This window comes from Crocuta crocuta, unplaced genomic scaffold (assembly GCF_008692635.1).
Source record: "Crocuta crocuta isolate KB4526 unplaced genomic scaffold, BGI_CrCroc_1.0 scaffold111, whole genome shotgun sequence".
In the NCBI taxonomy this organism is placed as follows: Eukaryota; Metazoa; Chordata; class Mammalia; order Carnivora; family Hyaenidae; genus Crocuta; species Crocuta crocuta.
The window spans coordinates 1,827,537-1,852,225 of NW_027527611.1; the positions used below are offsets into that span (position 1 = coordinate 1,827,537).

Genomic DNA, 24,689 nt, shown 5'->3' on the forward strand with positions numbered 1-24,689 from the left:
GGAATCTCAAGGGAGCTTGACACACTTGAGTTTTCCATCGTTTTCTACAGGTGTTTTCTCCCTTTTCCTTTTGTAACAAAGAGATGGCCAGGGACTCTTAGTTTTGGGGCGTTGTGTGTCTTTAACTTTGTGTCACAGTCCCACTCATGGTTCCATAGGCGTGTGACAGGATCGCCCCACAGGGAGGCAGTGAGGGAGCAGCTCTGAAGATGCGGGCCGAGGGCGCGCTGTTGGATGCGCGGCGTGACCTCAGAGCCCCAGCCTCTGCAGGTGCCCTTCCCCCGTGCCCAGGTCACTTCACTGTCTGCTCCGCACCACTTTGGGCGCTGGAATGGAGATTTGTGCACGTGCGCGCGCGCGCGCACACACACACACACACACATGCTGGCACCAAAACTGCAAATCCGGTGGATGAAGACAGAAGCCTGAAAACANCGGGCGCTGGAATGGAGATTTGTGCACGTGCGCGCGCGCGCGCGCGCACACACACACACACACATGCTGGCACCAAAACTGCAAATCCGGTGGATGAAGACAGAAGCCTGAAAACACACAACATAGGGTAAAACCAGGATGGGTGCAGCAAAGCCTGCAGGGAAGGGTGGTGGTATTTCATCCATGGCAGTCATGGCCGCCTCCTGAGAGCGGGAGGAAGGGCTAGTGCGGTACCAGAGGTGGCATGGGTGGGGGGTCCCTGCAGTCAGAGACCTTAGCAGGCACCACCGCCCTGAACCAGAGGAGGGGGCACATTCGGGGGAAGAAGCCGTGTTACCTATGGGTGGAGGGGCAGGTGTGACTCGTTGGGGAAGCCGCTCCCTGAGGGCAGAAGGGACAGCTGCCTTTCAGGCTATCTGACTGTGTGTGGATTTCTTCCTCATTGCAAGGAGAAGCTTCTGGAAGGGGTGTGCTTAGAGGCTGCAGGAGAACTCTGTGAGTGCTGCATGCAGAGCCGTTGTGGGCGAGGCAGCAGTGGAGGTCATGGTGGCATCCGGGGGGGCCACAGCGGGTTCCTGTGCAGGGTCCTGGCGGCCCCGGCTGGCATGGACGGAGAGCCCGCGTGGCCCCGGATGGCAGCTGCGGTGTGACAGAATTGCGGGGCAGGATGGCGGGCTATGCTGTGTGCCAGAGGCCTGAGGCCGGACGCCCACGTTAGAGCGCGGTTGTGTCCCTGTGCTGGGTGGCCAAGACCAGAGGCTACGTGAGCGCATGTGCCACGCCGCTGGGCTGCCACGTTCTGCTCTGGTCTGTCTGGCCCTGCGGGGATGGTACACAGGCTTTGCCCAGCCCGTCTCCTAGTTTTTTGAGGGAAGTCGTAAACCTAGAATTTCACACGCAGCCCGCATTTTCATGTGTGGTCTCAGAAACCTGAAGCGTCGAGCTCTTCTCACTGTGCAGGCAGGGCCGAGCCGCAGGGCTGCCAGTTCTGCGTCCCAGCCACAAACTTGCTTAGCGCAGTGTCTCATGAACTCTTATGTACCAAGGACGTGTACCTATCAGACCACATTACCCTTCATAAAGAAACAGCCTTCGTGGAAGAAATACACAGTATTCTCCATTCAAAAAAATAAATAAATAAATAAATAAAAGGAGCGTCTCCATCGAAATGAGGGAGGCAGGGAGGTTGAATTAATTGAGATGTATTCATTGACTCTGTAGTATCTAACCAAGTGTGTGCCCAGTGCTAGTGGGCGGCGCGTCCTCAGTCGGGTAAGTGTTCCTGATTCGTTGCCCTGTGATTTCCAGCTCCCACTGAGCGGTTAGATGATGTGTGAGGTGATACACACTTGGTGTGGACGCAGCGTGTTGTAACTCAAGCTGGAATCTGCACGAGATAGAAGAGCCCCGTAAATGTCATGAACAGACATGCAGGCCCATCATTACACCCTAACAGCACAGCCATCTACAACGGACATGTAAATAGTCGTGCTTTGAGGGGGAAAAAGACATATAGGAGTTTGTGCACACATTTACGAACTGTTGTCTTAATTCCTGAGGAACTCGTTTTAAATATCTTTTGCCACGTTGCCGTTAGCTGGCATGCTGTGCGTGGTCAGCGTCTGGGGTGCGGTGGGGGTAGTGCGTGCTTTTATCGCCTGGTTCCTTGTGCCGAAGCAGCAGGCTGACCAGTCAAACAGCAGGCGGGAGTCACAGGGGTACGAGCCTCACAAGGAAGAGAGGATCGGGCCCCTCTCTGTGGTGCTGCGGGTGGGGTCGCCCAGAGCATCCTGACTCCTGCCAGGCCACACCGCGTTTCCCTGGGTCTCTCGTCCAAACCACGGCAGACAGTGTCCGGATGCCTGTCCCCAGCTCTGCCGCGGCCGGCATATAGCTAGAAGTGGCTCCTGAACCAGGCAGCTGATCTGTGGGCTGTGGGGACACCTCAGGGCGCCAGGGCTGCTCTCCGGGGGTACCCTGGAAGAGAACACACTCTGAGGGTGAACTATTTTTCTCATGTTCCTCAGCGACTACATTTCTGACCACTGCCACTAGATGGTGGTGACAGTTCACACTTGCACATTACAGCTCTTTTCCACACGAGGCATTGCGAACATCATAACCACCATTTATTGAGTTTCTACTATGAGCCACACCCATCCCTCACGTGGATGCCTGTCCCATCGAGGAGATAAGGGAACCCCGGGTCCATCAAAGCAGAGACTTTTGCTCCGTGGCCCAGAGCACACAGGTGGCCTTGTGCTCTGTCCCCAGGCCAATCCCTTCAGTTACACTTGGCCGACTCCTGGATGATGGGATTCCAAAATTCCCCTTACATGTTTACGTTAGGGAAGGCCAGACGCTATGCTTTGAAATATATTGTAAAGGATAAAATAAGTACGCAAGCTGGTGAACTTAAGTCCCTGAGAGTTTGCTGCTCCCAGATGTGAGAAGGACACCTGTCATTCTCTTGCATCTGCTGGCGGTCTCAGGTCCACTGGGCCAGAGCTGGGTGTAACAGGAGCAGCGACAGTCATCCGGGACACGCGCGGAATGGTTCCACATGCCAGACCTCATGTGTATGTGTACATAACCTTCGTGATTCCGCATAGGAGCCCTAACAGGTATGGACTCCAGTAATTCCCTTTTACACAGAGCAGCAGTGAGAAGGAGAGAGACTCGGTAACTTTTCCAGGGTCTCAAACACACTGTAGGAAAGGGGTTTGGCCTCAGCGCTCTGCTAGCTTATCTAAAGCCACTCCACTTGGTTGCAAAGTGACCGCTGCAGACAGTACACCACCATGAATTCTCATTTTTGTTAGCTGGATCAAGTTCATTCGTGGTCACAGAGACGGGGTGATGGTGCCAAAACCAAACTGTCCTCCTACCCAAGGATTGGGTTTGGAGCGAAACATGCATAATTGTTCTCGTGACAGCATGTGCAGAAGAATTAGGATCTTGGGCGAGTCTGGGTTCCAAGCTCAGCAGCAGCTACTTTCTGCTTCTGATCAGGGTCCCTCTGCCTCTCTTTAATTCCAGGAAGGATGTCAATAACAAGTCCACCTTGTGATGCAGTGGTAAAAATTGCAGGTAGCATGTAAATCACCTAGCACAGTGTGTGGAGGTCAGGAGCCTAGGAGTCTGGCAGGGCGTGGCTGGGTCCTCTGCCCACGTTCCCCTAGGTCTACCTGGACTACAGCTCATCGGCATCTCGGTGGCCTCTTGGGGACTCGTTCAGCCTGCTTCCAAAATTCAGCGCTTTGCAGCTGCAGGACCGAAATACTCAGTCATATTCTTGTTGGCTGTTGGCTGAGGGTCACTCTCAGCTACATGGGGACACCTTCAGGTCAACCCAGGTGGCCATCTCGTACTATGACAGCAGATTCTTCCAGACCAGCAGGAGGATGCCTCTGCAGACAGCTAAAGTGGAGGCACATATATCATAGGGTACTCATGGGAGCAACCAGCCCCTATAAAGGCATCTAATCAAGGGAGAGATAGCCCTGTGACAGGCCCGGACCCTAACCACCCTCTGGAGGAGGAGATCACTCAGGATGTGTACACAGGGAGCCTGCGCCCTAGAGGCCCTCACGGGTTCTGCCTACAACGTAACCAAAGACCACAACTACAGAGAGGAAAACATTTGTGGAGAACTCAAACCTAAACTTGGGAGAAGCACTAAGAATTCTTCACTGGTCATGCTGTGTCTCTGCTACACCTGAATACAGTTATTTCCGGTAAATACAGGCTATCAGACAGGAGAGGAGCCCAAAAAGTTATTAGGAATTCCTTCAAGTTAGGCGAATTGTAAGAAATCACATTTAAAAAAAAATTAAGAAAGCAAAGTGTATGTCATGGAAAGGGGTTAAAATTCACTATGAAATCATCCTTTTTTATCAGCCATATGGTTAAAGGTGTGGGAATGACTCCACAAGCCTATTTTATCATCTGTAAAATCCTTCCTTATAGGGCTGGCTCAATGAGATTTATCTGTCATCTCTGTCTCTGTCTGTCTATATATCATCTATCTGTCCGTTATCAATCTGTCATCTATGTATTCATCATCTATCTTTCATTCTTGTATATTGCTGACATTTGGTAAATACTAAATTCTAAAAAAAAAAAAAATAGACTCCCCCCTTCCCCCCTGGAATATTTAGTTATTTAACTCTGCCTTTGGACAGGCCACTCGCTCTAGCTGCCCTGCCTCTCCTCTCCCCGTGTAGCCCCATTTTGTGGGTTGGGTTTTTTTTTTCATAGTACAGCTCTGTGAATCTGCCTTCTTTCCAGAATTTCTTTTAAAAAATGTTTGTTTTACACTTCACACAACAACAGGAAACTGCACTTGTTTTCTCAAGTGCCCATGGAAGGTTCTCCAGGATAGGCCCTAATTCTTAATGAATTTTAAATGCCTGAGATCATCCAAAGGATCTTTTCCAACCACAGTGAAATTAAACTAGAAACCAATAGCAGAGTAAAAAATGTGAAAATTCACAAATAGGTGGAAATTTAACAACACACCTCAAAGAACAACCGAGTCAAAAGAAATCCGAAAAGGAAAGTAGAAAATAACTTGATAGAACAGAAAATGAGAACATGACACACCAAAGCTTACGGGGAGCAGCAAAAGTGGTGCTGAGAGGGAAATTCATAGCCACTAACACTCTAAGAACTTGAATCAACAACCTAACTTTACATTTTAAGGAACAAGAAAAAAGAAGAACCAACTAAACCCAAAGCTACAAGAAAGAAGTGATTAAATATAGATTAGATCACAGATAAATGCAATCAAGTATAGAAACCAAATATCATACAATTTCACTCATATGTGGACTTTAAGAAATACAGCAGATGAACACAGGGGAAGGGAAGGAAAAACGAGATAAAAACAGAGATGAAAGCAAACCATAAGAGACTCTTAAATACAGAGAACAAATTGGGGGTTGCTGGAGGGGAGGTGGGTGGGGGATGGGCTAGAGGGAGAGTGGGTATTAAGGAGGGCACTTGTGGGGATGAGCAGGGAGGATGGGCATTAAGGAGGGTGCTTGTGGGGATGAGCACATACAGCACTGAGTGCTGTATGTAAGAGAGGAGTCACTGGGTTCTACTCCTGAAGCCAAGACCACACTCTATGTTAACTACCTTGCATTTAAATAAATAAATTACTATATATAGTGTATGTATGTGTATGTACACACAACACACACGCAATAAAAATAGAAGAAAACAATAGAGAAAATCGATGTAACTAAAAGTTGATTCTTCAAACTCAGATCAACGAAATTGACATTTAGTGAGATGAACTATAAAAAATGTCAGTTTTGGAGCAAAACATTTAAAATGCATTATTGTGTCTTATTCTTCTTATTCTCATTGATAAAGTGTCCTAACAAAAAGAGCAATAACGGGGGCACCTAGGTAGCTCAGTCAGTTTAGCGTCTGAATTGGGCTCATCTTGCGGTTTGTAGGTTCGAGCCCCGCATTGGGCTCTGTGCTGAGAGAGAGAGTGAGCATGAGTAGGGGAGGGGCAGAGAGAGAGGGAGATACAGAATCTGAACCGGCCCCAGGCTCTGAGCTGACAGCACAGAGCCTGACACAGGGCTCGAACCCACAAACCGTGAGATCATGACCTGAGCTGCTGTCGGACACTTAACTGCATGAGCCACCCAAGTGCCCCGTCTCTCAAAAATAAATATTAAAAAATTTTTAAAAAGTAGAACAGCAAAAAAGAGATAGGACACCTCATTTTTACGTGTGAAAATGAATCATGTGTGTACTTATAAACATCATTTCCGTGACTAGGGAGGTACTGATTTTTCACAAGCTGGGTACCCTGATTCCCCATTTCCTGCAGCCAATCTGCTGCCTATGGAAAGAGACGGTGACAGATGTCAGAGAAGGAAATTCCGGGAGAAGGTTGCTTGGAAGGTAAAGAAAGTATGCGGAGGCCTGGGGCGGTGTTAGTTTCAGTTTTGTGTGAATGAGATACCCACAACAGTATTTTCCCCGATGCATCTATACATGCAAATGGGTTGACGAACTCTGAGAAACTGGCATTTTTTCCTCAACTCAAGCACTCTGCTGTTGCCAGCTCATGAACAAGAAGTCAGAGAGATTTCGTCCTGCCAGGGTTGCGGTATTATATCATGAGGTTCTTGGAAAATATGGTTCAGTTATCTGAGCCTAAAAGTCCCCATATATAAAATGTACGCATAAAATGCACTCCTGTCTTCCTCCAGCCTAAGGCTATGATTATATCTTAGGAGAATCCTTTATGGATTCTCTCCCTTCAATATAAAAATAGAGTTTCACTTTAAGAGTGAACTACTCTTTCTTGAATTAATCCGGTACAGTTAGGTGGNTTAGGTGGTCTTTCAAGTGAAGTCACATGAAACATGAAAACTGCTTATTTCACATTCTTGTAATTAGTGCCGGAAACTATGAAAAAAAAACAAAAAACAAACCAACTTGCGTGGAAATAGGATCCAGTGGCACTTTGCATTTTAGTAATGCAGCTCTTGATTTTGGTCGTCTGATTCAGATGAGAAAATTTAAGTCAACATTATATGTATCACATTAATTATATTAATAGTTTAATGAAGTAATGATAGATCTCATTTTTTAAAGAAATCAGTGCATTCTGTTGGAAGTATCTATAGCTTTTATTAAGGTGAGCATTTTCAAAAGTTTTATGGGGAATTATGTTTGAGGACTGTAAAGACACGCCAGTATCACTGTAACTAATTGTCAAACTTTTTCCTGACTCAAAATTATCTAAGGCAAATGTAAATCAAATGCACATTTATAACACGTAAATAGTATTAAAACTTTAATTAGTTACATCCTTCCTTTTTTTTTCATTCTTATATTTAAAAAGATAACTATTTCTAGAAATCATTGTATCCAGGTGATTTTGTCAGTCAACTTTCAATTTTGGGGGAAGAAGAAATAGTCTAAATAATTTTACATCAACTATTTCAGCCTCTCATATTTCCAAACCACATGAATCTTTTGGTCTCAAATACAGCTACTTTGCCCTGGAAGAAATTTAACCAATCGATACAAATTTGTATTTTGAAATTCAAATTGTATGTTTTATACAGTTTACTGAACCATCACTCTCTGATCAATTTTATGGGAATGGAATGGATGTTGTAAGGAAGAGACGCCCACAGGATCCCTTAGGGAATGCCTGTCCAACAGGCTCTGGAGGCCAGAGAAAGTGCCAGAGAAACAGGCACATAGCCCTCGTCTGTCCCTGAGCTCCCCGTGCCCACTGCGGCACTTTACATGGTCTCTTGCCATTTTCCCCTTTCATCTTATGAACATTAGAGGAAGCGTTTTGTCACTCAGCTTTAGCAAAACGCCTCAATAATGCATGCAAACCAGGTGATTGAAGATGCACTGGCATCACTTCTCACAAGAGACAGTGCAGAACTCGGTGCTTAGTCTGAACGCTGGTGCAACAAATCAGATTCTAATTCCACTGGAGGACGGAGCCCTGTGAACGAACTCTACATCAGTATCTTTTGTGAAAGGAAGACTCTTTTTTTTTTTTTTTTCTTTTTCGGTTATTCAGGTTTATTTTAGTCCGGCCGGATGGCCCCTCCCAGGCACCCAAAGAATCCTCGGAAGAGCGCGCCATTGAGCCATAGCTCAGGGTTTATATAGGGAGAGGGGCGAAGCCGGTGTACAGAAGCAAGAATTTTGCGGTTAGAAGTGGGGGGTGGCTTAACAGTCACTTGAAGAACATGTTTGACCGTTCTAATCACAATGGTAATTAAATATTTACATCTCAGGGGCAAGAATCATTTTTCATATACTTAACTCTCCCCAGACTCAGCAGCCCCCGAACAAGGGAGGTGTCCCCCTCCAGGGGACACGCGGCAAGGTCTGGAGACGTGTCTGGGCTGTCGCAGAGCGGGGAGGAGTGGTTCCAGAACCCGGGGTCGAAGCTGGGCAGGCTGCCGCGTGCTGGCCGCCTCAGTGCACAGGACGGCCCGAGTGGCAGTTGTGCTCACTGTGAGGAGCACCGTCTTCAGTCAAGGATGCGTATCAAGTGTCATCAGCTAGCACAGTGTGTAACTCTTTATTTTGAAGCAATTATACGTTCATCAGGAAGTTTAAACAGTACAGAAAGATCCTGTGTACCCATGACCCAAATCGCTCAATGATAATGACTCACATGCCCTTCATATGATGCCAGAACCAGCCTCCTGGGGGTGGGTCATACCATCTACCGGTCCAGCAGTTTGGAAGTGCACTCACATACACATGTGTATGGTCCTATGCAGTCTCCACACGCATTTCGCCGCCACCACACTGGGCCACGAAGACCTCCCCCACGACCCCCTGTGGACCGCCACCACCTCACCCTGGCCGTAGCCCTCAGCAGCCTCTACTCCATTTCCGTCTCCATAATTGCGTCATTTCGAGAATGTTCTCTAAGTGAAATCATACCCTGTGTAGCCTTTCGGAATTGGCTTTTTGAAACGGCATGAGTGCCTCTAAAAACAAGAAACAAGTATTATGTCAGACATTTCCCTGAATTTTGCCATTAAAACTCACACATTTCTATATCCATTAAGAAGTCGCTTACATAAAAAAAAAACTAAGAGGCTTAATTTTTTTTTTCATGTGAAGAAAAATATGGAAATAGACATTCCTAGATTGGTAAGTTGGCTTCACATGAAATCCAAGTTCTTTCCAGAATTTTCTCTGCTCCCCTAATAGTGTGGCTCTCAACCCCACCCGCACGAGAGGGCTGCTGTCACAGCCACATCGTCTCTTGAGAGGAAGGAGGGAGACAGAGCAGAATAGGTTCCTACCCCTGTAGACGGCTTCCTGAGAGGCGTCACCCAACCTGCACTGGGGCATCTTTGACAGAGATTTTGTCATCTGGCCACCCCCAGCTGGAAGAAGTACTAGGAAATGTGGATTTTTAGCACAAAGAAAACTGGGGAATTGGGTCATTAAGAAAGGAAGAGGTAGGGGCGCCTGGGTGGCTCAGTCGGTTAAGTGGCCGACTTCAGCTCAGGTCATGATCTCATAGTTTGTGGGTTCGAGCCCCACGTCAGGCTCTGTGCTGACAGCTCAGAGCCTGGAGGCTGCTTCAGATTCTGTGTCTCCCTCTCTCTCTGACCCTCCCCTGCTCACACTGTCTCTCTCTCTCTCAGAAGTAAATAAAACGTTAAAAAGTAGGGGAAAAAAAAAAGAAAAGAAGAGGTAATATGTCATTATGCAGACAACTAGAATTTGCCACACGCTGCATTAAATATATTTTATAGGTAAAGATACCGAGTTTTAGAACAGGTGAGGAACTGAAGGTGATACAGTTAGAAAGGGGTAATTTGGGTTTGAAGCAAGGTCTGTCCCATTTCCAGACCCTTACTTTCGATGATTCTGCTGCATGGCTCCTGCAGTGCCCGGTGGGCTCCCCGCTGAAGCGGGGCTGGGGTCAGAGAGTGACAGCTGGACGATAGGGGTCCTGCGTTAGGGCTCCCCAGAGAAACAGAGCCTGTGTGCGTGTGTGTGTGCGTGTACGTGTGCGCATGCATGTGTGTGTGCGCGTGTGTGAGAAGGTGTGTTGGGAGCACTTGGCTTATGTGGTGATGGAGCACAGAGGTCCCGCTGTGTGTCTGGTGCAGCCTGGGGGTGCAGATGCAGCAGTGCTGTGGGTGCGGGTCCACGGCCCCGAGGCCACCACCCCAGCTCGGTGCTCAGTGGAGAAGGAGAGCCCCCCTTCCTCTGCCCCTTTGTTTTGTTCAGGGCTCAGCAGATTGGACGATGTCTGCCTGCTCTGAGGAGGGCAGTTTTCTGAGTCTGCAGACTCCAGTGCTCATCTGTTCTGGAAACACCATCACAGACACCCAGGAGTAATGTTCAGTCAGAATGTGGGCGGCCCGTGGGCCAGTCCAGCGGAAATATCAGATTACACAGCCCCAGACTCCCCTACAGGGCCAGAGAGTAATCTTATTGGAGGTGTTTTGGGGGATCTCATTCTCATAAGGGAGAACAGAATGCCAGAGGCCTAGAAAGTATGTATTGATCTTCAGAGTCAGCCTAGATGAGATGAAACATATGGACACATAGCTCAGTACTCAGAGAAAGAATCATTTCCCTCTCTGCTTTTTCCTTTTGGGTGAAGGTGGCCTGGACGTACTACATGCTCTAAAAATACCTAGTGACTAGAGAATAATGTCTGGTGTTCTTTGGTGCAGAAGCTCCTAGAAACGTTGATTCTGCTTGCATCAGAGCAAAACATGGAAAACCTTGATAGGGAAGGCGGTTTGGGAGAATGAAGTACTCTTACCTGTGGGATAGCATATCACTTAGAAAGAACACAAGGTTGTGAGTGATTGGTGGCACTCTGGGGCCATTACTGTTCCTAGAGGTCTAGTTTGAGAGTTTTACATCCCACACTGGCTCTACAGAGCAGATTTTACAGAGTGACCAGTCTGTAGCAAAATGGTTGCTTTATTTAAACTTTGCAGAAATTTTAGCCAGTTATAATTTAAAACATACTTACATTGGAGAAGGCTTTCTCATGACTCACACAAAAGACATTTGGAGTATAATTTACACAAACAATTATACTTAAGACATTTTCCCTATTTGAAAGAATATGCCTCTCTATGTTTGCTTTTGCCGTGATAACTTTATATTTTAAGGCAAGTTATATATTCTATAGAGAATTTAGGAAGAGAAAACTATATCTTTGATTGATGGAGGAGAGTAAGAAATACTACACATGACCACAGTCTAGAAATATAAGTAAATACCAACACACTGCTTTCAATTTCTAAGATGAGAATAGAAGTTTCTTTTTAACCTGAATTAATGACTCAGCATTTTGACGGCTCTTTGAAGTGCCATGTACCCAGGATCCCGACTGTGTGATTTGGAGTAGGTTATTTAAGTTCTGTGATGTGTCCCCACCAGCGCTGAAGTCATTATATAGTTGGGCACAATGCATTTGAAATGACCAGTCTGTGGTACATGCCTGATACCTTCTTCTGTGGAAACCAAGTGGATGAGCACCTTCTCATGGCAGTTCTGGTGACCCAGGGCATGACTGATTTTTCTGTGTTAACTCAGTGGTAATAGCTGAGTATCACTATTCTAATCCTTGCAAAGCCTCGTTCCCACTCATTTCCTCTCAAAGGGCTTTCTCACATCTCGATATTCAAATCCGAGTGGGTCACAGGAAGCTGAGTGAATAGAGTGGCATTTAATTCCATTGATTGCTGTCAAGATGAGATTGATAGAATGTCAGCAAAGAGGCTTTGGACATACAGAGGACACCCCGGTGACAGGCTTATTCCTCTGGTGCTTGAACTGTCAGGGAAGGCAGTGGCTTCCACCGGTATTTTCGGAGGAAAATCAATGGCATGATACAGCATTTCTTATCACAGAGGATAATTCTCCATGCCCCGCTGTCAGTTATAATACAGCTCTGCTTGTAAATTTCTGTGAACTCAGTACCTGGAATATTACTATGATTACCTTGAAATTAAATCCACTGTAGAATCTTGATTCTTATCCTGCCCCCCCAAAGTGCTTTTGAAATACTGTCCTTCTCACTAAAAATGCTAACTCCCTTTTAACCTGGCCTGCTGCTTTGAAAGTTTCTGAGTACTTTTAAGGGCCCTCAGCATACAGAAAGGCCGTCTTGCCTAAGAAAGGTCAAGTCCTTAATGGTTTCTGACTGGTGGAGTCCCAGGCAGCCTAGAAATCTCCACCGATACCGGACTCACTGTGTATGGCTTGTGACTGATACGCATGCCATGTAGGAAATTGGGGTTGGAAGGAGACGTTCAAAAACAGCGAGATGTCACTGCCTCCCTATCAGAGTGACCAAAGTCCAGAACACTTGCAGTAGATAAGTGGATAAATTGTGATCTGTGTGGACAGCAGAATGTTATACAGTACTAAAAACAAGTGAGCTCTCTAGAGATGAAAAGACATGAAACAAACTTAAGTGGATATTATAAGAGAAAGAAGCCAGTCTGAGAAGGGACGTACTGTGTGCTTCCATCTATATGACCTTCTGCAAAGTCGAAACCGTAGACAAAGTAAAGAGATTAGTGGTTGTCAGGGATGGTGGCAGGGAAGGTTGAACGGGGGAAGCACAGAGGATTTCTGGGCAGTGAAATTACCCTGCCTGACGCTGTAATGATGGAAACGTGCCAGTGCATCTTTTAAAAAATATCTGCAAAACTTACAGCACCCACATTGCACCTGAAGGTGCGTCTTGGGTGATTGTGCTGGGTCATTGATTGTAGCAAATCTGCCATGTGATGGGAGGCTGTGTGTGGGGGCAAGGCTAAGTGGAAGCTCTTGGCACTCAACTGTGAACCGAATACCATCCTAAAAATTATAATCTTAAAAATAATAAATAAAAAGAAGACTATCCCATACCCCATGAACATTGTATGAAAAATCAAATTTTATTACCTACAAGTAAAGTTTTATTAGAGAACAAAAAAATGAGGTACTCACTTTAGTTAGCTTTTTATTTAGAGTTCTACTCAGAATGGATACATCCAGGGATTAGAGCAGAAGTAAAGGCCATGTTGAAAAGTACACACTGTCGTTTCCCTAGGACACCGAAGGAGTGCATAGCTATGCACTTTTCAGGAATATATTTTTACATCATATGACACCAAATTTATTATTTTTAATTCTACCATAACTGATTCATAAACACAGTGATATTAAAATAAAAATGAAGTAGCAAAGATTAAATAAGACAACAGTACTCATTAACAAATCTCTGAATTCTGGTGATTCAGTGTGTGTGTGTGTGTTAGACTGCCCTTCCAATCCCCCTTTCACAACGGTGTGATTTGGACTACAAGTGGCTTAGTCTGTCTGGGATTTAGATTCTATATCTAGGGTGTAAGCATATGCATTTCTAATCAAAATATCTCTTTCATTGCCAAAATTGTATCTCACATAGTTTCTAGGAGAGAGCACAATGTCACAAGAGAACAAAATAATTTTGGTAAAACAAAAATAATTGCAGGAATAGGTTACTAGTAACTAGGGTTTATTTTAAATATCATATGACAGATAAGTGGAAACTTCTTAAATCTATAATATGCGGAAGAATTACAGACACAGTTATATTAACTCATAAGTGGCCTATTACTCTACCTTGTGCTCAGCCATGGAGGACAATTCTCTGCATATTTAGAAAAAAATATTGCAGAGCTGACTGTAATATTGCATGTAGAGTCAGAGACCTGAATTCAATCTTTCTTTCTTATTACTAAGATAGAAGACTGCCTGACTCAGGGAGTCATAACTCATATTAAGTAATGACACGCCCTTGAGAAGCCTGTGTATAGGTGTTTAATGTAATGAAAACATAAAGCACTCACTACGACAAACTTTTTGCCTGTCTATGATGGTGGCTCCACCAGAGCTATGGAGTTTTCTGCAGAGCTGTTAACTCTCCGTGGCTGCTCTATAGACCAAGAGGTATATATGAATACATCTAATAAGATAAATGTGGCAGTATCAAATATACAGTCCTCCTGAATACAAATATACAGGAGACCAAATATGTTTAGATGCCTGAATGTCTTCCTTCTCTCTTTAAGGCATGCAATTAATTTCTTAAAAGACATTCTGAAAATAAAAAGCAAAACAAAACAAAGCCACTAATGAGTTAGTTTAAATATTTGAAAGCATTCATACTCATTATTTAGTTGGGACAGGAGGTCATTACTCACGATCCACCTTGCTAATAGTTGGGTACATGTGCGTATGTATGTATCATTCATTTAAAAACTAACCAGGCCATCTAGGTCTTCAGCTAGATTTAGATTCTGATTGAAATAAAGCTTTTTTTATGGCAATCTACAGACTTATCTATCCCATATAACTCAGGGACTTACACAACACAGACATTTAAGGAATCCTTCATTTAAATTTAAATTTCATATATATATATATATATATATATATATATATATTTCTGTGNAGGCAGAGATCTTTGAAGTGTATTCACATGACTTTGAAGGACATAATAGAATATCATTAGAACATTCTAGTTTTCCAACTTCTTTTTCCATAATTTTTGGTATACTAACATGGATGAAAAGTGTGGAATTTAAGACTGAGTTTCCCCTACATCATTTTGACTCTTCCTCTTTCAGTCTATTTGTACAGGACTGTAGGCTTTACTTTTCAATAAATTAGAAGGGCATTATACTAACTTCTACAAACTCCTGTGGTACCAATGATATAGGTACAATTTATATGTGGTCTTATTTATAGAAAGATAAGATCTTCTTAGGGCAGAAACTTAAAACAATTTAGGGCCATGCTATACTTGCAAGAATTAGACTCTGTGTGTTCAAGAGAGCCATGACTTACCATCACCTACTGTGTGTTATACATCTTCCTCACATTTCCATACTTATTTGTAACAACCTTAGAATATTTTTCAGATGAGGAATTTGAAGTTCAGTGCATTTTCTGATTTTCTTCTAGCTCAGCCCAACTTTAACGTATGCATAACAAGGTGGAATTGTAGCATATTATGATGATACAAATTCAGGAGACATGGCGCTCAGATTTGGTAGGCTGACAAGCACTGGGAAGTTGTTGACCCTTTGCATAAGCCAGTTAGAGCAAAGCTTCAGATCTCCGTCGGCTACAACCAAATAAATACCAACCAACTTCCGTGTCCTTCACTAGTCTAAATTATAATTGATGAAAATCACAAATTTGAGATTGTCTTTTGCAGTCACGTAGTTTCATGCCAGCAGAATTTAGTCAGGTTCTGACACCATGAAAACACCTCCCCGGATGAGGTGGAACCCATGAAATTGTTGCCAGCGGAAGGAGCATTCTATACTTTTTAAATAAACATTTATTTATTCCGAGAGAGGAAGGGAAGGGGCAGAGGGAGGGAGAGAGAGGACCCCAGGCAGCCTCCATGCCAGTGCAGAGCCTGGCGCAGGGCTCCATCTCTTGACCATGTGATCATGACCTGAGCCAAAATCAAAAGTCAGACCCTCAACCAACTAAGCCATCCCAGTGTCCTGAGAGAAGGAACCTTCTAAAAACACCCTGTCCTTTGCTGTACTCTTTATGCCTCAGCTAAAGACAGTATTGTATACTTCTCTGCACTATTTAAATAAAAGAATTAGAGTGAACAATGCTTACCCTTCCCCCATAACCCCCGGCCCCCGAAAAATCACTTTAAGGATATGCTCGTTGGAGCTTTTCCTCCTATGTTACTTGTCGGCTCCTAAAATAGAAAACTGTCCCAGAAAGTTTAAGTTACCCTTCGATGTCAGAGATAAGAGAGAACCCAAGTCTTCTGATATGTAGCCCAGAATGGTGCCCATGTGTGGTAAAAAAGCTGGCCTTCTAAAATCTGTATTATGGTGGATAGTTAAATCTACCAGCATTTTATTTATTTTATTTTTTTAAATCTTTTTTAATGTTTTATTTATTTTTAGGAGAGAGAGAGAGACAGCGTGAGCAGGGGAGGGTCAGAGAGAGAGGGAGTCACAGACTGAAACAGGCTTCAGGCTCCGAGCTGGCAGTCAGCACAGAGCCCGACGCGGGGCTCGAACCCACGAACCGTGAGATCATGACCTGAGCGAAAGTCGGACGCTTAACCGACTAAGCCACCCAGGCGCCCCTAATCTACCAGCATTTTAAATAGCTTGGTACACATTAAACAAGTTAGACAGTTTCGGAAAATACCTTGTTGAGGTAAGCCACTGAGGAAGTGAGAACTTTAAATGAGGTGAGAAGAGAAGAGATTTAAGATGACTTTTTCTTAGACTGCACATGTGCCAAGAAGTTTGGACCTTACCTCCCCATCCCGGGAGATCAGAATAGGCCCACTGGATGAGCAAGGGCCCCGCACAGAGAGGAATTACGTAGGCTTGCTCAGAGTGGCACAGCCAAAATGTAGGTGATGAATTTGGGTCCTTTTTGTGCCTCAGTCATGGTGAACATCTGCTTGGTTCTGGGGACATTATGCTGTGCCAGTTGCCACCACCATCCACAGCCAGCACGTAGGGGGTTGGAAGCAGTGATGAAAGGGAGAAGTCGAGTGTCACTGGGTGGGATGCAGGAGATCTCCTCACTGAAAGCCATGCGTCGCCACATCTCTGCTCAAAGCACCACCGGAGCCCCTGCACGTTGGTACACACAGCCCATTCCCTGGAGATCTGCATGCCCTTGCCTTCTCCGCTTTGTAATCAGCTTTTGTTCTTGGACTTAGCCCTTCTGTAAAGCAGGTCTTCCTCCTCAAAGAAAGTTCTTTCCACTCAACTCCCACAGCCCTTTGTTCATGTCTACCCCGTAACACACATCCTGTGCCTGTTTAGTCAGGAAAATTCCCTTTCTCGTCTGGACTGTGAGCTGTCTCTGATGTAAGAAATGGCTTTCTTGTTCCTTTCTCCATCCTTACAGATAAAGTACACGGAACTCAGGGGTCTACAAGAGGTCCAGCAAGCCAAATTCTCACATATTTTGGAACTTCTACTTTTCTTTTCTCCTTACTCCCTGATTTCCAGTAAAATGCTATTGCTTAATGGAAAGTAATGTCTTCTAAATAATATTTTATGTACATTGTACATATAAGTATTAAAAAATAAAATTCATAATCTTAGTTCTATTTTTAACACTATTGAACACTCAGTCTAAATAATAGAACTTTGCAATCAGAGAGGTAGTTTAAAGAATAGAGAATTGAGGGAGGAAATGATAATGTGGTTTAGACAAACATCCCAAATATCTGTAGGGAGAAAAAAAGAATCATGAGGCAACACTCTCATGTAATTAAGTTAAAAGATAATGCAAATAAGCACTTGTTTACACTTTGCAGAAATTGATGTTTTGTTAACTACAGTTTTTTATACCTTAATTTATGCAGTGAATAAAGATTTAATTGGATTTGCCAAAACCTCTATTAACAATACAGAATATGACATCAACCTATTTCCTGATATGGAAGTAGATATATATGATACACTTTTAAATTAGGAATTTTTAATAAAGCAGCATCTATTATTTGTTAATGAAATAATTTTGTTCTTTATATGTAGTAGGAATGCAATAAATGAGGATTCGCTTAAGGCTCCGTATCCTCACTAAATAAACTCATGGTTTATGTGGATAATACTTAATGTTATTCCAGTTATAACATTTATTCATTGATCTACTTGCAAGTATACATTGTTCTGTGCACAGGAATTTTACTAAATATTGGGAGAAACAAACACAATAAATTATAGCTTCACCTAAAAAATCGCTTATGGTCGAGTTGGTGAGACTAGATGTCCATGCAGATCATTGTAACACCAGGGACAAGCAGCGCCAAAGTAAGGGAATGAGGATGGAGGCCGTGGAATTCCAAGGAAGGGGAGACATTTTCCTCAGCCAAGGAAGACTTCATGGGGTCGATGATGCTGAAGCTTTTCTAGGACTTGAATGTGGAAGATGTATACTGGCATTGCGGGGGCAGGGAACACAAACAGGGACACTGATGTGCACGAATGTGAGTGTGTGTGAGAGAGAGCAGCGGTACATTTCACTTGCGCTGTGCAATATGGTGTTACCAATGGTAGGCATCATGCTGGTAGGGATTCAGTGCTGTCACTAATAACAGTCCATTTGTGAGGGGATGAATTTGTCAGTCGTATCTCAATAAAGCTGAAAAACTAAAAGAAAGAGAAATGTGGAAAAATTAACACGGTGTTGAGTGCATGGAAGGAATACTGAGAAATGACTGGAAGGGCAGGCTGGACAAGTCAGCAAGGACACCAGAGGCCATGGGAAAGCAGTGAAGTTGTTGAAGCAAGGATGGTGGGTGGCCATACGGTAATTTATCTGATTTAATGAATTAATTTATTACAATTTATTGTCGGTGTATCATGTGCATTGGAGTGGTGAGTGGCTCAAGGTGATAAGACTGTTAGGAGACAATTGCCATGGGCATTAGAGGTGAGGGGTAGCCAGATGCACAAATGGGTAACAGAGCAGAAGGAGATGATGTTCCCGATTGAGTTTTGACTTCGATTGACAAGTGAGTCTTCATGGAGTACAGAAGGAAGGAGGAAACAGATGACCTTCAAGTTTGAAGCTCAGTGGCCAAGAGGTAGCAATGTGATAAAAAAAAAAAAAAAAATAGTGACGGTGTCCTAGAGTGGTTAGTCATGGTAGAAATTGAATGTGAGGTGCTAGAGTTGCTCTGGTGGGGATGGTGGATTGACGCTCAGGAATGGACTGATGATCAGCAAGAGTGCTCCTAGAAACAAAACCAGCACCAGAAAACAGACAACAGTGAACATAAGGGAGGTAAAAAATAAGGATGTGAAAACTAACAGAGAGTAGATGTGGGGTTGCAAGGGAACCAGGAACAGGTAATGAGTGAGCCAGCAGTGGGTGGGACTGTGTATTAGCTGAGAATGTGACATGTACATGTAGTCTAGAACCAGTGAGATTAAACAACACAATTGAAACTTGCTATGGAATCTTCAAGGTAACAGATACTATATTGTGTTGATTATAATCCAGTGAGAGTGACTTGGCATTTTAAATTCTTTTGTTTTTCATCTTTAAGGTGTTTGTTAGATGTTCTTTGATGATATATTTTTCACAATCAAAGAATTTGTTTTCAAGGATTGTAGTTCTTTTTCTTTAATGTTTATTTATTTGGAGAGAGAGAAAGAGAGCGCACATGCGAGTGGTGTAGGGGCAGGGAGAGAGGGTAAGAGAGGGAACCCCAAGCAGGCTCCACATTGTTGGCGTAGCCCCCGACTCAGGACTCAAACTGACAAATTGTGAGGTCATCACCTGAGCCGAAGTCAGACATTTAACTGACTGGGCCATCCTGGTGTCCCAAGGATCATAATTCTTCATGCTCTTAAATTATGCTGTTTATGCAGATGATACCAGAATCGGGTCATCATCAATTTGAGGAGGACATCTTGAATCTTAGCAATCAATGTAATATTTTTTCCTGTTTGCTTCCTATATTAGTTTTCCTATTTTTTTAAATTTTTCAGTGTAGGATTATTATTAAAATAATCATGATTTAAATGAAATTCTTTTTAACCTGTTCTGCTTTCATAACATTAGTTCTCCAAAATTACTTCTCCTTTCCTGTAAAGATTCTTAGAAATTATCTTTAAGAAACTTAAAACATATAATTTTACCATTTTTATTGTGGAACACATGTACAAAAAAAGAAGAAGTTATAATAAGTCCACCTATCTCCTAGGACAGTTACTTGGCTTTGAGTTTATAAAAAGTGAGCTATTGTAGAAATCTGTTATAAACGCCACACGAGTGTGATCGTTCCTATGTTAGCTGGTAGGTGGTAGTCTGGACAATGTGGTATGAAGTATAAGAAAGTTGGAGAGTGAATGTATTTAAAAATTAAATGAGATCTGTTATGTTTGGCCAACTTGCTACCTTTACACGTATCACAGAGAACACAACCTGATTTTGTTTAGATTTTGTGAGTTGCTTTGCTCCTTGAGTGAAAGATGTTGTGGTCCTGCATTTTGCCTTGTAAATGGTCTTGTGCTCACGTACAGGGTAACGATGGATGGTACATTATATCATCCTTCTTCAGATTTTACTGTCTTCTCCACTAACCTGCCCATCGGCCATTAACTGCAGGAACGAGCCTCCTGAAAGTGTTGCTTTATCAGCCAGGCTGGCTGGAGGTGGAATTCAGTCTCATTATCAGTCTTTTGCTCGTCTACAATCAGTAAGCATCATGAATCTTCATACAACATCCAGAGTGTTCACTTGATATGCGTAGACTTTAGAAATCCTTTCACTCTTGTTTCCTGCAGGTGGTGGTGGTGTTTTTCATGCAAGGAGGAAGGTCATACTATTGGTATTTGGCAGACACAAAATCTTACCTCTCTAGCTGAAAAATGGAGATACCAAGTGTCTGCCATTCTCAAACAATTCTTTAGCTGTTATAGCTTTAAGAATCAGTTTAGCAAACAGAATGAATATTGGGAAAGAAAATCATGACAGCTTTTCTTGATCAACAGTAATTGAACAGCAGGTCCATGATTTTATCTGAAAAGGAGTAACAGGACTGGACTCCCTACTCAATCCTTACACTTGCTTCACAAATTTAAGGCCAAGGACAGCTTCCTAACTCATGACTGTGTGTTTCTGTCTCTGGCAACAAAAAGCCATTCATTTACCTAACAAGAATTTTGAGATTTATTACTATTTCATGCACAATTGGGAATTTACAAAATGATTAAGGTACAATATTACTTGGAAAATGGAGAAATAATTTTGTACTGGGTAAGATACTCAGAGGAAAACAAGAAAAACAAATGAAGAAGAGTGCAGTGGGCTAGAAGCGACACAGGGTGACCACGTGACGACAGGGAGCCAGCTGCAGAAAAGCACAGCTGTGTCAGGTGCATGTGGATCCCAGAGGGCGAGGAGGGCACGGAGCTCCAGGGTGCCATCGGCCGTATGCGCGTGGACACCGGGGCCCGTGACAAGCGTCCTGAGGTCTACCGATGATGCGCAAGCAGAGAAAAGCTTGAAAATGTTTGTGAAGCAAAGAAAAGATGACTAGGGATGGGGACTTGTGTAGGGTGTGTGGTCAAGAAATAAATACACATGCTGGGAAGTACCTGTACATCCTGTTACCTTGTAGATTAATGAATCTGACTTATGTTTCCTGGACTGTTACTTCCAAATGCTTTTTTTTAATCTTATCTCCTAGCTACTGAATCATCACAGAAGTTGTCTTAAGTAGTTTCAACTGTCTTCACACTCTGAATGTTGCCACCTTATCCCCCGGATGTAAACGTATTTGAAAGTAAAGAGAATGAGTCATAGATAATTTTAGAGACAGAAGCAAATGAATAGACAGTAAAACTCCACAGACAACCTACGTGGAGGCAAAGAAGGTGACCAAGTTTGGTTGTCTTGCTGGAAATGAAAATGACGGTGTCTGTGGCTTGAAGAATGTGGAGTAAATTTGGGAGAGATCTGAGAGTATTTTCACATAGGTAAAATAAGCAAGAAAAAAAACATACGTACCATTGGAGGTAATCAAGTTTCCAGTTCTTCTTTCCAGCAATCCTGAGAGAAAATAGGGAGCAAGTAGTAGAAGCTACTGTTGAATGAAAAGACACAGCTCTTTTAAGGAAAAAGCCTATTACTAGTAAAACATATTTTCCGTATGCAGGGGAGGAAAAAGAGTTGATAATTTGGCCCATCAGACATAATTAATCATTGCGTTTAAAAAGAAGGGATAATTAGCTTCTTCAACATGTATTTTTTCTTTTTAGTTTGTAAGTTACCCAGATATTTCCACAGGGAACAATAAAGCACAGAAGTTCAATTCTTCAACATTGGTTCAAAACGGATGTTTTTACTCTCGCAATAGAAACAAAAGTTAACATGCAAGGTGTTTAAAAACAGGTAATTTATCCATTTAAAAATGTTATATTCTTATTTTAAAATAAAGGGGCAATATGAGGGAATTTAGTAGCTGTCAGGATAAGCGTTTTATGATTCATCATAAATATTAGAATTGTATTGTCGCTGGAATGATTATAGATATAAATAATATTTATTATCAGTTTGATTTATCTGAAGTTTACATGGTGGCTTGTTCCATCTAATAATTAATTCTAATGAACGGAACATGTAATGAAGTTTTCAGGACTTCAGCCCTCATAGGAGTTTGGGAATCACAGCAACAATTTACTTAAATTATTCTTTGGGGCGTGAGTAGTCATTTCTCATTTGTCTCATTTGTTTCTTCCTTCATTTTTGATACCCCACATTAACTCCAAATTCTGAATTATTTTGAAATATGCACTGTACTGTCACATTCTAATTTATTCTTACATGGAATATTGCATTTTATTTTATGGGGATCATCGATGCTTACTGTTCAGTCATTTTTCAGATTTCCTTCTTGAGTCTATAAATGACATTTAACATAAGCAATATTGTTTCTACATGTTCTTGTTAAAACTATTTGTGTGCCTCCCATCTATAACCAAAGGGCATCTTAACGGTCTATTATTAAATGGTCATTTCTTGTTTGATGTTTATGTGCAGGCCCACATTTGAAGCTCAGGAGGAAATTGCAATTATCCTCAATTGTTAGCTGAATTAAATAATTTTTATTTTATATGATCTTATACTAATTAAAAATATGAATTCATTATCAAAAGTTGAGAGTACAAAAACGTAGAAAAAGAAGAGTCAATCACTGGTCCGTTATCCAATGATAACCTTGCAGTGTGTGGTGTATTTCTATCTCTTTCTTCCCTAGAAATATTTTAGATAATATTGTTACATAGTTATATAAGTTATCTTGTTCTATGTTATAATCACATTTTCTATATGTGTTTATGTAAAAAAATAAAATCCCCCTCTTGAAGTCTTAATTTTGATTAGTTTTTCAGTTCCAAATTATATCATCAAAATTTTTATGTAGTATTTTTAAAATTGTGATTTTTTTTCCCTTGAGCCTTTGCATAGAAGAGAATGTCTGTCTGTATGTATGTATACATTTTTAATTCAAATTAGTTATATACAGTCTAGCCTTGCCTTGGAGTAGAATCCAGTGATTTGTCACTTACATACATCACCCAGTGCTCATCCCAACAAGTGCCCTCCTTAAAGTCCATCACCCATCTAGCCCATCCCCCATCCACCTCCCTTCATGCCCTTTGCTAGTTTAATTTTTTTTTCAGAAAATCTGTTTATTTTTTTTTTTAATTTTTTTTTTTAAGGTTTTTTTAATTTATTTCTAGAGAGAGAGAGAGCGTGAGCAGGGGAGGGTCAGAGAGAGAGGGAGTCACAGACTGAAACAGGCTCCAGGCTCTGAGCTGGCAGTCAGCACAGAGCCCGACGCGGGGCTCGAACCCACGAACCACGAGATCATGACCTAAGTGAAAGTCGGACGCTTAACCGACTAAGCCACCCAGGCGCCCCATCAGAAAATCTGTTTAAAAACATCTGTGTAATGCTGCTTTCTTAGTCTGTGCTTAGTATCACAGAGAGCAGCATTACTTTCCCTCCCACTCTGGTACTCATGGAATATTGATACTTGAGACTATATATTTTACACCAGACTATCTTAAGTTGCAAGGCTCACTAGTGTTTTTAAATAAATGTGTCTGTTGTAAAATAAATAGCTCTACTGGTTTGAATATTGAGATCTTTCTATCAGTTTGATACAAAAACAAATGTTTTTTAAAAATTTAATTATCTATGTGTTTGTTTATTTAAGGATTTATTTATTTATTTTTAAGAAAGCGAGAAAGAGCTCTAGCAGGAGAGTGAGAGAGAGAGTTTCAGTCAGCCCCTGCTGCCAGCACAGAGCTCAGTGTGGGGCTCAAACTCACCAACCCGTGAGATCATAACCTGAGACGAAATCAAGAGTCAGATGCTTAACCTACTGAGCCACCCAGGCGACCCCCCAGAATGTGTTTAAATAATGTATTGTTCTGGTTTCTTCCTTATATTCTACTTAGATTCTCCGTTTGCTGCCTGTTCTTCCCCTCTTTTTTCTTACCACTTACAACTCTGTCTTTTCAAGTTTTCTATTTAATTACAGATTTTATTCACTTTGTCTGCTGGGGTAGCAGAGGTGGTTCAATTTCAGGATACCCCAATTCCAGTATCTGCTTGACTTGATACACCTGCTTCTATTCTCCCCAGACACCTGTCCCCAGTGTCCTGTGGTCACTGTTTTCACCGCCTCCTTACAGAACCATCCTCTCCAACCGTGATGGGTCTCCGTGATATTCTGGAATGATATCTGGCAGAAATGCCCTCTTTTAGTTTGATTCTCTCAGTGGTGTGATGACAGAAATAGAATAATACTTTCACAGCCGCTCTAAGAAGGTACTTGAGTCGTTCGGCCAAAGTTGACTTCACTGGTTCGAAAATGAGTCTCAGATCCAGGGGTTCAGACATATACCTGTTTTTTCTCCATTACATTAGACTTTCTCCCTTATACTACACTGTCTTGTAGCTTCAAAACAAAAACAAAAACAAAATCCATCTGATGTATTGACATTCTTCAAATTATGTTTTATTATTTATTTATTATTCTTTATTATTTTTCAAATCACAGTGGCTGGCATTTAGCTAGTACTCTAAATAGAAAGAATGGTGAATTCGTCTTCCACTTCGCAAATGTCGCTGAATGTTCCTTTCTGTAAGAGTTATATTTAAATTTGGAGGCGGTCATAGGGTCTAAG

At 42.5% G+C, this 24,689-nt stretch overlaps 1 protein-coding gene across 1 annotated transcript in view; it reads left to right on the forward strand.

Annotated features, from left to right (window-relative positions):
* The window catches only part of CSMD1 (CUB and Sushi multiple domains 1), a 1,564,948-nt gene that overhangs the window by 1,077,266 nt on the left and 462,993 nt on the right, over window positions 1-24,689 (forward strand). The window lies entirely within an intron of this gene.